Here is a 13,510-nt window from a genome sequence, read left to right as displayed (position 1 = left end):
AAAACTAGCTGCATTTCTATACAATAAACAATGAACAATGTGGAAAAGAAATTGAAAAAATTGAAAAGAGTGTAGAGATTACTTTGAATAATAATAATTTTTAAAAATCTTTTAAAAAATTTCCAAGGGTTAAAAAAAAACTAGGGGTACCTGGGTGGCTCAGTCAGTTAAGCCTTTGGTTCAGCTGATGATCCGGGGGTCCTGGGATTGAGCTCCACACCTGGCTCCCTGTTCATCAAGGAGTCTGCTTCTCCTTCTCCCTCTGCCCCTCCCTCCGTTTGTGATTTCTTTCTCTCGCTCTCAAATAATAAAATCTTCAACAAAAAAGAATAAAATATTGGAGGTGAGGCAATCAGTGCAGCAAGTGTAGTTGGTCACTGCAAGGCAAGTGTTCCCTCATCTCCTTCAGTACAACCCACCAGCTTGACAGCAAATCTCTGAGTAACCAAGAAAATTTGAAACTTTGGGAAATGCAACCATCTCAGTTTTGCAACAGGCAAAATTATAAAGTTGTGGTAATAGTACACGAAGAAAGTGATCCTGTTATAGCAAAGGTTATGAATGTGACCAACCTCAAAGAGTATATGGAGGCATTAAGAAGCCCCTTGATCAAAGAATCTGGATCCAGATGTGCCATACTTTGCAGAAATGTTGTAAAAACAACAGAAAATGTAGTTGTATATATCTGGGAAAACCTCCAGAAATTTCTTCTTCTGGGAGTTCTTTATAAAAGTATATGAGACTGACAATCATATTGTAGTATATAAAGGAGAATAGCTTTTATGGATTAGTACTACAGAAAAATTAATTTCTTTCCCTATTTGAAAAAGCTTTTTATCCCCTTGTACTATTAATAAGTCATCACATAATTGTTATACCTCTATATTGTGTTCTGGAGTGCCTGATTTATTGAAATCATTGTGTGTAAGACCTATTGTGAATACAAACCTATCTGAAAACCAAACTTGTAAAACGAACAAACAAACAAAAAGATTAAATAGTTTATAAAACATTGCTGATATATATTAAAGAAAATATAAGTAAAGGAAATGTATCCTATATTCATGGATTAGAAAACTTAATATTGTTAACATGTCAACACTACCCAAAGCAACCTACAGATTTAGAATGATCCCTATTAAAGGGATCTCTGGGTGGCTCAGCAGTTTGGCACCTGCCTTTGGCCCAGGGCACGATCCTGGAGTCCTGGGATCTAGACCCGCGTCGGGCTCCCGGCATGGAGCCTGCTTCTCCCTCCTCCTGTGTCTCTGTCTCTCTCTATGTCTATCATAAAATAAATAAATAAATCTTTAAAAAAAAAAAACAAAAAGAATGACCCCTATTAAAATTCCAATGTTTTTTGCAAAAATAGAAAAATCCATCAAAAAAATAATATTGAATCTCAGGGGGCCCCAAGTAGCTAAAATAATCCTGCAATAGCACAAAACTGGAGGGCTCATACTTCCTGATTTAAAAACTTACCACAAAGCTATAGTAATTCAGTTTTTGCAAGATGAAAAAAGTACTGGAGATGGATGATATTGATGGCTGCAAAATATGAATATACTTAATACTGCCAAACTGTACACTTAAAAACAGTTAAGGTGATAAATTTTATGTCTATTTTACCACAAGTTTAACGACTGAATATCCAGTAGGGACGTCTCCAAAATATGAAAAAGATATATTAACTGAATTTTTTGATAAATTAAGAAGAGGTTTAAATATTTATTTGCTCATGAGAGATACAGAGAAAGAGAGGCAGAGACACAGGCAGAGGGAGAAGCAGGCTCCATGCAGGGAGCCGGATGCGGAACTCGATCCCAGGACCCCAGGATCACACCCTCAGCTGAAGGCAGATGCCCAACCACTGAGCCAAGCAGGCATCCCTAAGAAGAGATTTAAACTTCTGAGGGATAAATTAGGGATAAGAGATAAGTACAGAGAAAGCAAAGAAAATGCAAAACAAGACAATTATTAATTGTAGCAAAAGAAATTTTTAAATCTATGCAAATAAAAAAATAATCACTGTAAACTACATGAGCAAACAAGCCTCACCTCTTACATTTGGGGAGGGGGCAGAGAAAGATAAATGAAGGCCCATATATCATATAACCATATATATTTAAAATGTAAATCAAACTAAAGAAGTATGAAATAAAATACATCCTATCCTCCTTCCTTAAGTGAATGACCTAGAAAGCCAGGATTGAATTTAAAATCCTCATATTTCTCAGAGTTCCACACAAGAACTTAGCAATAGATGGAGAGTTAGCTACTGACCTCAAACCAAGAACCGTCCTGCATCAGGCTCCCTGCATGGGGCCTGCTTCTCCCTCTGCCTATGTCTCTGCCTCTCTCTCTTATGTATCTCATGAATAAATAAAATAAAATCTTTTAAAAAAAATCTTTACATATAGAATTTTCAGAAGGATGAGGAGGATGGGAAGCATGCAGTACAGTGCTTGGTAAGAAGTAGGAAATGATTAAAGAAAGATAAAGCCTAATTTTTTATGGGAGTAAGTCAATAGATGATGCCAAAAAGTTAAAAAATCTAAAAGTTGCCATACAACTGTGTTATTTTGAGATATGAGAGAAAATTAAAAAATAGCTATGAAGCACTGAGCTCTAAGAAGCAGAAAATGAGGGAGAACAGAGTTATAGGGAGTATTATTCTTCATTAAAAGCACTGTGGAGCCATTTGACAACTGTACATATATTAACTTTGAAATTTTTAAAAAAAGAATATAGTGCAAAAATTTTTTTTCAAATTGTTTTTCAACTTAATATGATCTCTACAAAGCTTTTCATTAACCCAATCCTTTCAGAATAACAAAAATGTAAGAACCTGTGGATTAGGGGAGAATATTAATATTTAATATGTAAGATGAACACTGGTGATGGGAAAGTGTTTCAGATTAACTAACATTTCTTTTAGGTTTTTGAGGGCACTACATATTTAAATTAATTCATTCAACAGGTATTTATTGAACATCTATGTGACAGGTATTGGGCTAGAAGCTGGTGATAGAGAAGTGAAACAAAACTTTTAAAAGACATGTTTTCTGCCCTTAAAAAGCTAAATGTTCAGTCCAGGTGACACTGTGGAATCAAATATTCATTCAATGAATATAAAACATCAACTATGATACTTGCTATGAAGCAAAGTTCTTGGTGCTATGAGTGTGTAGAATAGGTAAATGTGATTCAATGAAAAGAATGGGAAAGTTTTCCCCGGAAATAATGTATGAGCAAACATCTCAAGAATGAGTGGGTAAATGGGGTGCCTGGGTAGCTAATGGTTGAGCATCTGCCTTTGGCTCAAGTCATGATCCCAGGGTCCTGGGATTGAGCCCCGCATCAAGCACCTTGCAGGGAGCCTGCTTCTGAACACTCTGCCTCTCTCATGAATAAATAAAGTCTTTAAAAAAAAAAAAAAAGAATGGGTAATAACTGACTCTTCAGAGGAGTCCCACATCCTCCCAGGGTAAACGCCAGCCTTAGTATCATCCTCAGTGCAGGGAGGGAGCAGCCCTAAGAAAAGGCCTCAGTAAAAAAGTAGTAATGGAGTTCAAATTTAGTAGCTGAGGCCCTATGTCAAACAAGCCCTGGAGTTGGAGATCTGTGAGGTGCATGGTTGCCAAAGTATTGGAAGAAGTACAGGGAGAAAGGGACACAGCAAATGTTCATACCATCAGGCTACAAGATGGAAAATGAATTGATGGTAGATGCAAAGAGACCATGCAGTAGGTCAATTAAAGATAAAAACATTAAGTGTATGCAAGGAACGGGATACTTTAAACAAGCAATTAATACACTGCAGGGTATTTTTTCTTACCTCTGATTAAAACCCTTTCACAGTCAGAATTTTCAAGTTACCTTAAAATCCAGTATCTCTGAAAGGCATTTAACTCCTAAACTCATTAAAAGATTCTCTTGTCATTCTCATAACAATATTTATTATCCAGGAGGTGTGAAACCCTGTAAGTTCAATCATTAGAAATAAATTGTAACAATTGGGGGACCTGGGTGGTTCAGTCAGTTAAGCATCTAACTCTTGATTTTGGCTCAGATCATGATCTCAGGGTTGTGAGATCCAGCCCCCAATGTTGGGTTCCATGCTCAGCAAGGACTCTGCTTGAAGATTCTCTCCCTCTGCATCTCCCCCAACTCACACATCCTCTTGCACTGTCTCTAATAAATAAATAATTAAAAAAAAAAGAAATACGTAATAACCATTATTGATCAAAAGAAACATCTAAGCTACCTCAGAGAGGCCAGACAGACCTGATTACAAGTCTATTCCAGTCTTCTCTTTTCTAATATTGAGAGTCATGTGCTGCTTTATAGGGTTTTGTTTGCTTGCTTATTTCCATTTCAAGGCTTAAGGGAGAACTTTCTGGTAAATTTCTTAGAGATGTATAATGCCCTGCAATTGAGCTACTTTGCCAGTGTGTTAATTTTGTTCTTTAACAGCAATACCTCATATCTGTAAGAACCACTGCTTTATGTTTGTAACAAGAACCAGTAGATAATATCAATATCTTGTTTATTTTCAGAGAATCAATTATTTTATGGGAAAAGAGAAGATATTTCACCATTTTGGCACTTTTTTTTTGATAGCTGTTTAATACAGACTTCAATATTCTACCCTGTGAACTTTCCTACAATGTCCTATTTCCATTTAACTTAAGTCGCAAGCTCAAACACAAATATGATTTACAGAGTTACCTACTCTACTCTGAAGCACCCTGAATGTCCAAGATATTCTGGACTCTTTTTTTATAAGAGAAATGAATAAAACAAAAACATAATAAATTAACATATCTGACAAAAATGCTACTCTTCTCATTAAATTTTCCATTATTTCCTTTCTATTCTTTCAATCTATAAATTCATTGCATCATTTTTCACACCACATTCAGCTTTTCAGACTTAAGCTCTGTAGTTTAGTTCTACTAAATCTTCAATAGTCTGTCATTGTATGCTTCACTTATTTTTAATTATCATCCCTTAAATATCCATCTATTTTTCCTTCCCTGGAGGTCAGTGATGATGTTAGGATCTTTTATACTCTTGGTATCTCAGTAAGAAAACTCCCTATTCCTTCTTAATTAACATGCTCCCTTTTGTCCTATGCCTCACCTACCCAATTTAAAACAAAGGACTCTACTTCAATATATGCATGAAAATGTCAAAACTTATCATTTCCACTGACCTTGAATTTTATTCCAGTATTACCTTTCAGCAATGGAAACTAGGCACTGGAATATAAATATTTCTCATAACTGAACAGTAGCTCTGATATATATTATCACAAAGCAAAGGAGGAAAAAAGCCCATAAAGCATATAGAACCATTTGCAAGTTGTTAAAATCAGAACATAATTTTAAGAATCACACTGTTAATGAAAAACATTGTTCATGTCAGCTACAAGTCATTTAATATACTAAGTTTGGTACCTCACTTTCCAAATTATGTTCCAAAAACTGAAACAATTCTCAGTATCTGTTTACATGCCATAAAATGACCTGGTGATTTACTCTATTACAATGTTGACTGGTATAGAGAATCTCGGTGAAATAAACTATAAGAAATTTTCAAAACTTCAAAACTATCTCCCCAAAAAATCACTTAAATCTTGACCTATGCATAATAAAGGCATTTAACCCAGTTATTCTCCTTTTCTGTGTTGCCTATCTCCTTCTCAAAGCCTTCTCATGACTAATAATTATCTTGTCCCTCCTATGTATTCTTTGTAGATTTACTAAATCAGAATAGTAAAACACAGTGCCTAACGGTTCTTTTGGTTTTGTTGCCATTGGTTTATTTTCCCCTTAACTTAGATATAGGCTTCTTGAAGGCTTGATACTTGTCTTTAAATTCCTTTCTAATATTCCAGTTATCTCCCAAGAAGAGATCCCCTGCACAAGGTCCACTTGCCTTCATGACAGAATTACTCAGCCCCTACTGGCTATACTCTACAAGTTCTGCACCTGTGGATAGGTTAAAGAGCTCTCCCTCTGTTAGAAATTCTTTAGTTGCGGGGGGGGGGGGGGGGGGGGGATATCAAACTGGCTTAAATAAAAATATAATTACTATTTAAATGAAAATTCCACAACAAGTAGTAATTTCAAGTGTGGCTTTTTTCAGCACTTGGGGTGTTTTCACAAGTCTTCTGTGCTTCCTCTGAGTTGACCACATTCTTGGGCTCCCTGCAGTTATTCCTCTAACTTCAAGCTCCCATAATCATCAAATGCGGGCCATAGTTAGAGGGAAAGTCCAACAAAAGCACAAATAAAAATTTGGATTGAGTCTTCTTGGTTGAAATTGGCCAGGTTTATCATGCTGTTTGGCTTGGCATGGGTAAGAAGTCCAGCTATAGTGTCCAGGGGTAGAGGCACTCCAACCCAAAGCATTGTGGGCCAAGAGAAAGGTAGAGTGGCCTCCAGGCAAAATTGTACTGGGGATGGGAACATGGACAAGGGGGGACAAAACAAATCCACTGCCACTTATAGTACTGCATCCACTTTTGACTTTTTAGGTAATTTATTATTTTTTTTCCTAAAGGTAAGTATGGTCAGAAGATTAATCCTCTATGAGATATGTGGGGTTTTTTTTAAAGATTTTATTTATTATTCATGAGAGACACACAGAGAGGCAGAGACACAGGCAGAGGGAGAAGCAGGCTCCATACAAGGAGCCCAATGTGGGACTCGATCCAGGGTCTCCAGGATCACCCCCTGGGCCGAAGACAGTCGCCAAACCGCTGAGCCACCCAGGGATCCCCTGAGATCTGTATTATGCTACTGTAATGTTCCTTAATGGCAAACACATTCTACAGAACTGAACAAAATCTTGTTTTTCCAGAAATAATTTCCAGATTTGTATAACATAAAATGACAGATTTATTAATAGTATACCTAAACTCCTACTATTCTTTAGTGTGCTCTTCTCAAGCTTTCAAAACAAAATCATGAGTTTTCTTCATTACCTGTTTTTGGCATTATGAACAATTGTCACACCACAAATACATGCCTTCTATTAATTTATAAGTTCTAATTTTTTTTTGTATTCATTGTCTCCAATTAATAAGAGTTCCAAAATAGTTCCTGGAGTTAACAGTTGTCAACTCATGGTTTTAGTTACTTTGAACCTTTTAAACGTGGCACTAAAAGCTCCCTATGGCAAGGGGAGACATGTAAAAAGTCTATTAATGTATCCCCTGTTCCTCTCAAGAAGGCCATTCCTTTTAGCACTTTCTGTGTTCTCCTGTGTCACTGTCTTTTTCTTTTTTTATGAACACTTGCGAAACACGTCAGATGTCATTTCTCATTTCCTCTCCCTCTTCCTTCTCTTTAAGTATTTTGGTAGAAAACAAAATTTCCAGAAATACATTCGGATTTATTTATCCATTAGATCTGTATCTTTGCATACTGTGGAATATTTTTAAGCAACACCACGGGTTCTTTTAGTTTAGTGATTTGGGGGTTTTGGCCTCTTGTCAATTTCTTCCCACACTTACTCTTTTTCACAAAGTTGACTTTTTTTTCTATTCAAACTTCTGTCATATTTTTACTTGTCTTCTCCTCTTCCTCTTAAGGCATGCTAGTAGCTTCTTAAAGATGCCTTCTACAAACAACTCTCCCAAGGAGTAGGATACTGCTTAAGCCTAAAAATCATCATTTTAAAATTATTTTTTGTTTTTTATGTACTCATCGAAAATGCAAACTGAAAGAAGTAGAGTCATAAAATAAAATACTCTTAAGCTTATTAATATTCTATATTTATATATACAAACACTATGAGTCCCAAAATAGTAATTTAAAGCGCTAGATATTTTTGTCTATTGATTTTAATTAAGTTTATTTTAGGTTGTCAAGATCTCAAGTAAGAGAGAAAGGAGAAATAGATGAAAATATCACAAGCAAGCTTTTTATCCCAGCTCTTGGGGAAAAAAACTAATAAGCCACCTCCACAGTGAATTTCTAGTGAATCATTAACCAGGGATTTGTTGCCTTGGTTACTGAGCCAGGTAGAGATTCCAGTAAAAAAGCAATGTGACCTATGAGCTCAGGAAACTGAAGAAGTGAAATTTCTGCATGATGATATGTGTAGTTTCTATAGAAAGAAAACAGTATAAATGTATGTTAAAATAAAAAGGGAAAAAAGAATACCTTGACTTTTAAACTAATGTTAAAGACATTTACATACATACACACATGCTTAATAATAGCAATGGTGTGTGTTTGCTTGCAAGATTTTACAAAACATAGACCATTTCCAATATGAGACATCCGTCCTAGAAAACAAAGCACTTTGCTTTTCAGTGGTAAGCAGACATTCCAACAGTAGAGAATATTTTGACAATAATAGATTTATAAGACAAGCATTCAGAAAGCAGAATAATTGAGTATATTTTATAGGCAAATATCTCTGTGGCTTTTTCATTGAGCTATAGATATATGGTTCTTTACATTATATTGTATCAAAATAAGAATCACATAAATATTGGTACCAAACCTAGAACCAAAGGCAAAAACAAGATGCAGAATTTGAAGGCATAACTTCAGGTATCACCATTATCTTAGGCTGAAAATAGCTTTATTACTAAACTCAGGTGCACACCGAAGATGTTGATGGTCTACTAACCAACAATCAGTGTTGGCAAAGACTACGTTATCTATGATGGTTCATTTTGTTCTCTAGAGAACCCTAATAGTATCCAAGTCCTACTTCCCACTCTTTCATGCCAATTCTTCAGGCCAGTCCAGTTTACACAAAAATAACCCAATGACAGAGTAAAAGACTGACAAATTCACAGCTGTCCTATGGATGAGAATGAAGCATTTAGTAAGATTAAATCTTTTAATTTAATTCTTAAATTCTGCCAACAGTTAGTGATAACCAGGCAGCATGACATTGCCAAAAGGACAGAGTTTCTGGAGTCAGTTGGCCAGGCTTTGTAGTCTAGCTCTACAAATTACTGACTGGGTGGCTGTGAAAGTAAAAGTGCCTCAGCCCTGTTTACTCAGCTATGCAATGTGAACTCTCATACTTACTCCAGAAGACTGACTGTTACCAAAATTCAGTGAGATAATACATACAAAGCTTCTAGCTCAATAAAAATGGGCATCTTTATTCCTTCACATTTCCCACATGGAAAACTTCCATTTTTCATTCTAAAAAAATCAGATTTCCTGAAATGCTTAAATTGGGGATTCTAAAATTTAGAAAATTTTCCATATACATCCATTAAGAGCTTTTTCTTTTTTTTTTTTTTTTTAAGTGCAATATTACTATTGACTCTCTTGGTCTGGAACCTTCCTTCAATACACATAAACAAATTCTCTGACACAAAGCTGGACATAAAAGTTAAAAGGGTAGACCTAATGCTCAAAATGTGGTGTGAATTCCTAAAGTGTGCACTTTGTTTAATCCATGCCCAAACTTGAATGCAGTCATATAGGGCTCACACCTAGTCTTATAGCCCCAAATATGCAGCATTCATGATCAACATATATTCTCAATCTTAATTACTGAGTTTACAATCTTCCCACAATCCTCTTATCTGTAATTGCAAAATTTCTTTCACCATTATGAATTCAATTTGGGAAATTAACTTATTTTGTTAGAGCTTAGTTCTGGACTAAGTTAAGTAAGATAGATGTTTGGGATCAGTGGTTTTTTGCAAATTCTACAGAAGGTGCTGAGATTTTCTCTATTCCCAACCTGGCCTTATTTAGGCTTCTCTTTTTATTAATGTAAAGGGCTGTCTGCCTTTATTTCCTGTTAAAGCTCTTAGATGCTTATTACTTGATGTTTACCCTTTATCTTTCAGAGACAGCCAAATCCTAAGATGTTTAAGTTTATTATGCAGATTTTAAAAGAAAAAAAGGTATATTACACAGATTTCAATTTTTTGGGTTCATTTTTTATAAGAACTATCTTACTGGTAGCAATAACCAAATGGTAAAAATACCACTGCAGCTTTAAATTATATGCTTAGTAAAACTTTCTTTTTCTTAATTTACCTATTAGCCAAATAGTGTATTATATTTAATATGCAAGAAATAATTTTTAAATGTTAGCCAATAAGATTAAAGTTTTTTTTAATAATAATATTTGAAGGTATCCATTTTATAAAGAACATTTTTATTCTATAATTCCCTATGTTTTCATGCGTTAGTATAATTCTGTTATATGAACACGGACCTCTGGCCTATTTTATGCAGTTCCTAAGGCAGATATAACAAACTATGACATGGTTTCTGCTTTCAAGGGATTTACAGTCTCCTAGAAGGGACAAGCATGTAAGCAAGTCACTTTAAACTACATTAGCCAAAGTTCCCTGAAAAAATAGCTTGAGGCAAGAGGAAGCTCTTAAGATTCATCTGGAGCACACAATTCCCCAGGAAGCAAAAGTAAGGAAAACTATAAGTAAAGCTGAAAAGAAGGGAAGCAATGCAAAGTGATGCATTACTGGTCTGGCAACTCCTTCACAATAAACCCTAAAAAGACACAGCTGGTCACTGGTGGTGCATTTGCTCAGCTACTAAGATACCCACGTAGAGACACTCAGCTTAAAGAAATCTATAGGGAAGTAAAGACAGAATACAATAAAAGATAACACTCTGTCTGGCCTGGTAGTTCTCAGAATGGTCCACACTGTTCAATCAAAGCTTAAGCCTATATAAATGTGTGGACTGTCTTTCTCTAACAATAAATCTCACCTCCCCTAGGAGCAGTGGGCTTAACAAAGGATATGATTCAGAAAAGGAACCAATAAACTCATTAACTGTTACTCTCAAACATGTCAAAAATTTCAAAATCAGTTTCCAATGGTGGAAATTATTAGTTAATCTGTTTCACCTTCAATGACAGGTGGCGCTCTCTTTATTGTATTTGCTCTTTGCCCTCCTGACTTTTTATCCTTTCCCCAGATAAATCCCCCCAGAAGAGAAGATAAGCAAAGTCAAATACAGGGGTTATAACCAGTCTAAGATTTTTGTTTTTATGGTAGGTAATTTAATATAAACTATAGCTTTTAGAATTCAGCCTCCATTTAGGCTGCTGCTGAGAATTCAATTTACAATCCATTTAGTCATTTTCTCATTCTGTAGGCATTCATGTGTAAGTAGACAAGAAAAAAAATTTATATAATGAAATCAATTTTTGTGAATACAAATTATTTCATTCTGAACATGTATCTGTGTCTTCTCTATGAAAATAAAAGTCTTAGATTTCTAAAATCTCAGCTTTGATTCTTTTCAGCAATTCATACATACTTAGCTACCTATATACTTATTACCGTAGACATTATAAGTAGTTCCAAAAATTAGCCTCTCCCTTAATAGAGTTCACTATTTGGTTAAGGAGACAATACAGAATCAATATATCAAGGAAAGAAGTTACTGTGGAGATTTGTTAAAGCCAACACATACACCTAAAATAGTTAATAATTATAACTAAAAAGGTAAGGTATAAAAAAAAGGCAATTGTTAAAATAGTTTGAGAAGAGAGAAAGGAATGAGAACTCAAAGAAAACTGATAGAGGAGTTAGTAAATAAACTTTAACCTGAAGAATACCCAGACCTTAAATATGAAAAGCAGAAAGGGAAAGAGCAGCTCACTTATGGAAAAATAGCATAAGCAAAGGAACAAAAAAATAAGCATAGCAAGTTCTCAGGACAATGCAAAAAAAAAAAAAAAAAAAAAATGAGAAGAAACCCAGTATAGCAAAGGGCAGTGGTTGGGGAGGAACAGGAAATAAAACTGGTAAGATTGCAGAGAGAAAGATTTGAAATTCTAATACACCATGATACGGATTTTTAAATATACATTAAATCCAATAGCTTAATTCTCCAGCTAACTTTGTTCAACCTTGCTAACCTTCCAGAAATCCACAATAAAATTACTAATGGGAGAAATCTTGATCAAGATGCCAGCAAAGATCCTGAGCTTACCAATTCCATGGACACATCAATACTACAACTACAGTTGACCCTTGAACAACACAGAAGTTAGGAGTGCTAACACTCTGCACGGCCCAAAATCCACATATAATTTTTGACTCCTCAAAAACTAATAGCCTACTATTGACTAGAAGCCTTACTGATAATATAAACAGATGATTAACACATATTCTGTATGCTATATGTATTATACACTATATTCTTAGAATAAGGCTAGAAAAAATTGAGAAAAATCATAAGGAAAATACGTTTACAGTAGTTTACTTATCAAAAAATTCAAGTATAAGTGGACACACACAATGAAACCTCATGTTATTCAAGGGTCAACTGTACAGATAGACAGATAGAGCAACACTCTCCAAGGACAACCTGAAGACTAGCAGAACAGCTTTTCCACAACTAAAGGTATAAATAAAAAGACACATTAGAAGGGTAAATGGGGCTGGGATGTAATCTAGTTAGGACTTATACCCCCATATGGTGACCCACAAGTGTGAAGGTTATCACAAACATGAAGGTCCTCCCTAAGGAGCAAGGGGTTCAAGCCCCACATTGAGTACCCTATCTCTAGGGACATGTACCAGGAGAATGACATTTGAAAATCAACAGGGCTTAACTTGAGGAGAGTTGGAAGGCCACAGGAAACCAAGGCTCTACTCCAGAAAGGTTCATACACAAATGCAGTTGTTCTGAGACCTAGCACAAAGGCAGCAGTTAGAAAAGTACCTGGACCATACATAAAGGAGATTTGCTGACTAATGTTAGTGCATATACCTGAGGGGCAGAAATCTATTGAAATTACCATCAACAGAAGTGCTACCTGGCTTTTTTTTTTTTTTAACTATCCTTCTACCTAGTTGTCCCAGCCAAGTCCCAATTTTTGACATCCTCCATCTATCTTGCAAGCACCACTTGCTACACCCCAGTGTTTCCCTGCAGGCCCACACCAGTACACACTCTCTCCAAAGCAACTTGACAACTTCAGCCAAGGCCAAGACCAACAACCATGTAAAATGGCTCCTGGGGAAGCCAGCCTTGTCTATTAGTACACTACAACAGGTGGCCAAGCATCATAGCCAGTCATGCTAGGGGCTAGCCTCACCTACCATCATGGCCACAATAGTCACAGCTCAGCCACAACAGGAGGGTGCATACAGCCCACAGATGGGAATAGAATACCTGCTTACCTGCTAGAATACCTAGAATCCCTGCTTCTAGTCACCAGCAGATTGTACTTCTGGACCCCACAGTACACCTTCTATATAAAGCCACTTCTTCAAGACTGAGAGACATGGCTAATCTAGTTAATACATAGAAACACAGAGATTCAGGAAAAATGACAAGACAGAGAAATATGTTCCAAACAAACAAAGCAAAACCTTAAAATAAGAACTAAACAAAATAGAGATTAGTAATCTACCTGATAGAGTCCAAAGTAATGATTATTAAGATGCTCACTGGGACGCCTGGGTGGCTCAGTGGTTGAGCATTTGCCTTCGGCCCAGGGTGTGATCCTGGAGTCCTGGGATCAAGTC

Source organism: Vulpes vulpes, chromosome 13 (genome assembly GCF_048418805.1).
Source record: "Vulpes vulpes isolate BD-2025 chromosome 13, VulVul3, whole genome shotgun sequence".
Classification (NCBI taxonomy): domain Eukaryota; kingdom Metazoa; phylum Chordata; class Mammalia; order Carnivora; family Canidae; genus Vulpes; species Vulpes vulpes.
The sequence above is the reverse complement of the archived record's forward strand: the minus strand, read 5'-3'. Positions refer to the sequence as shown.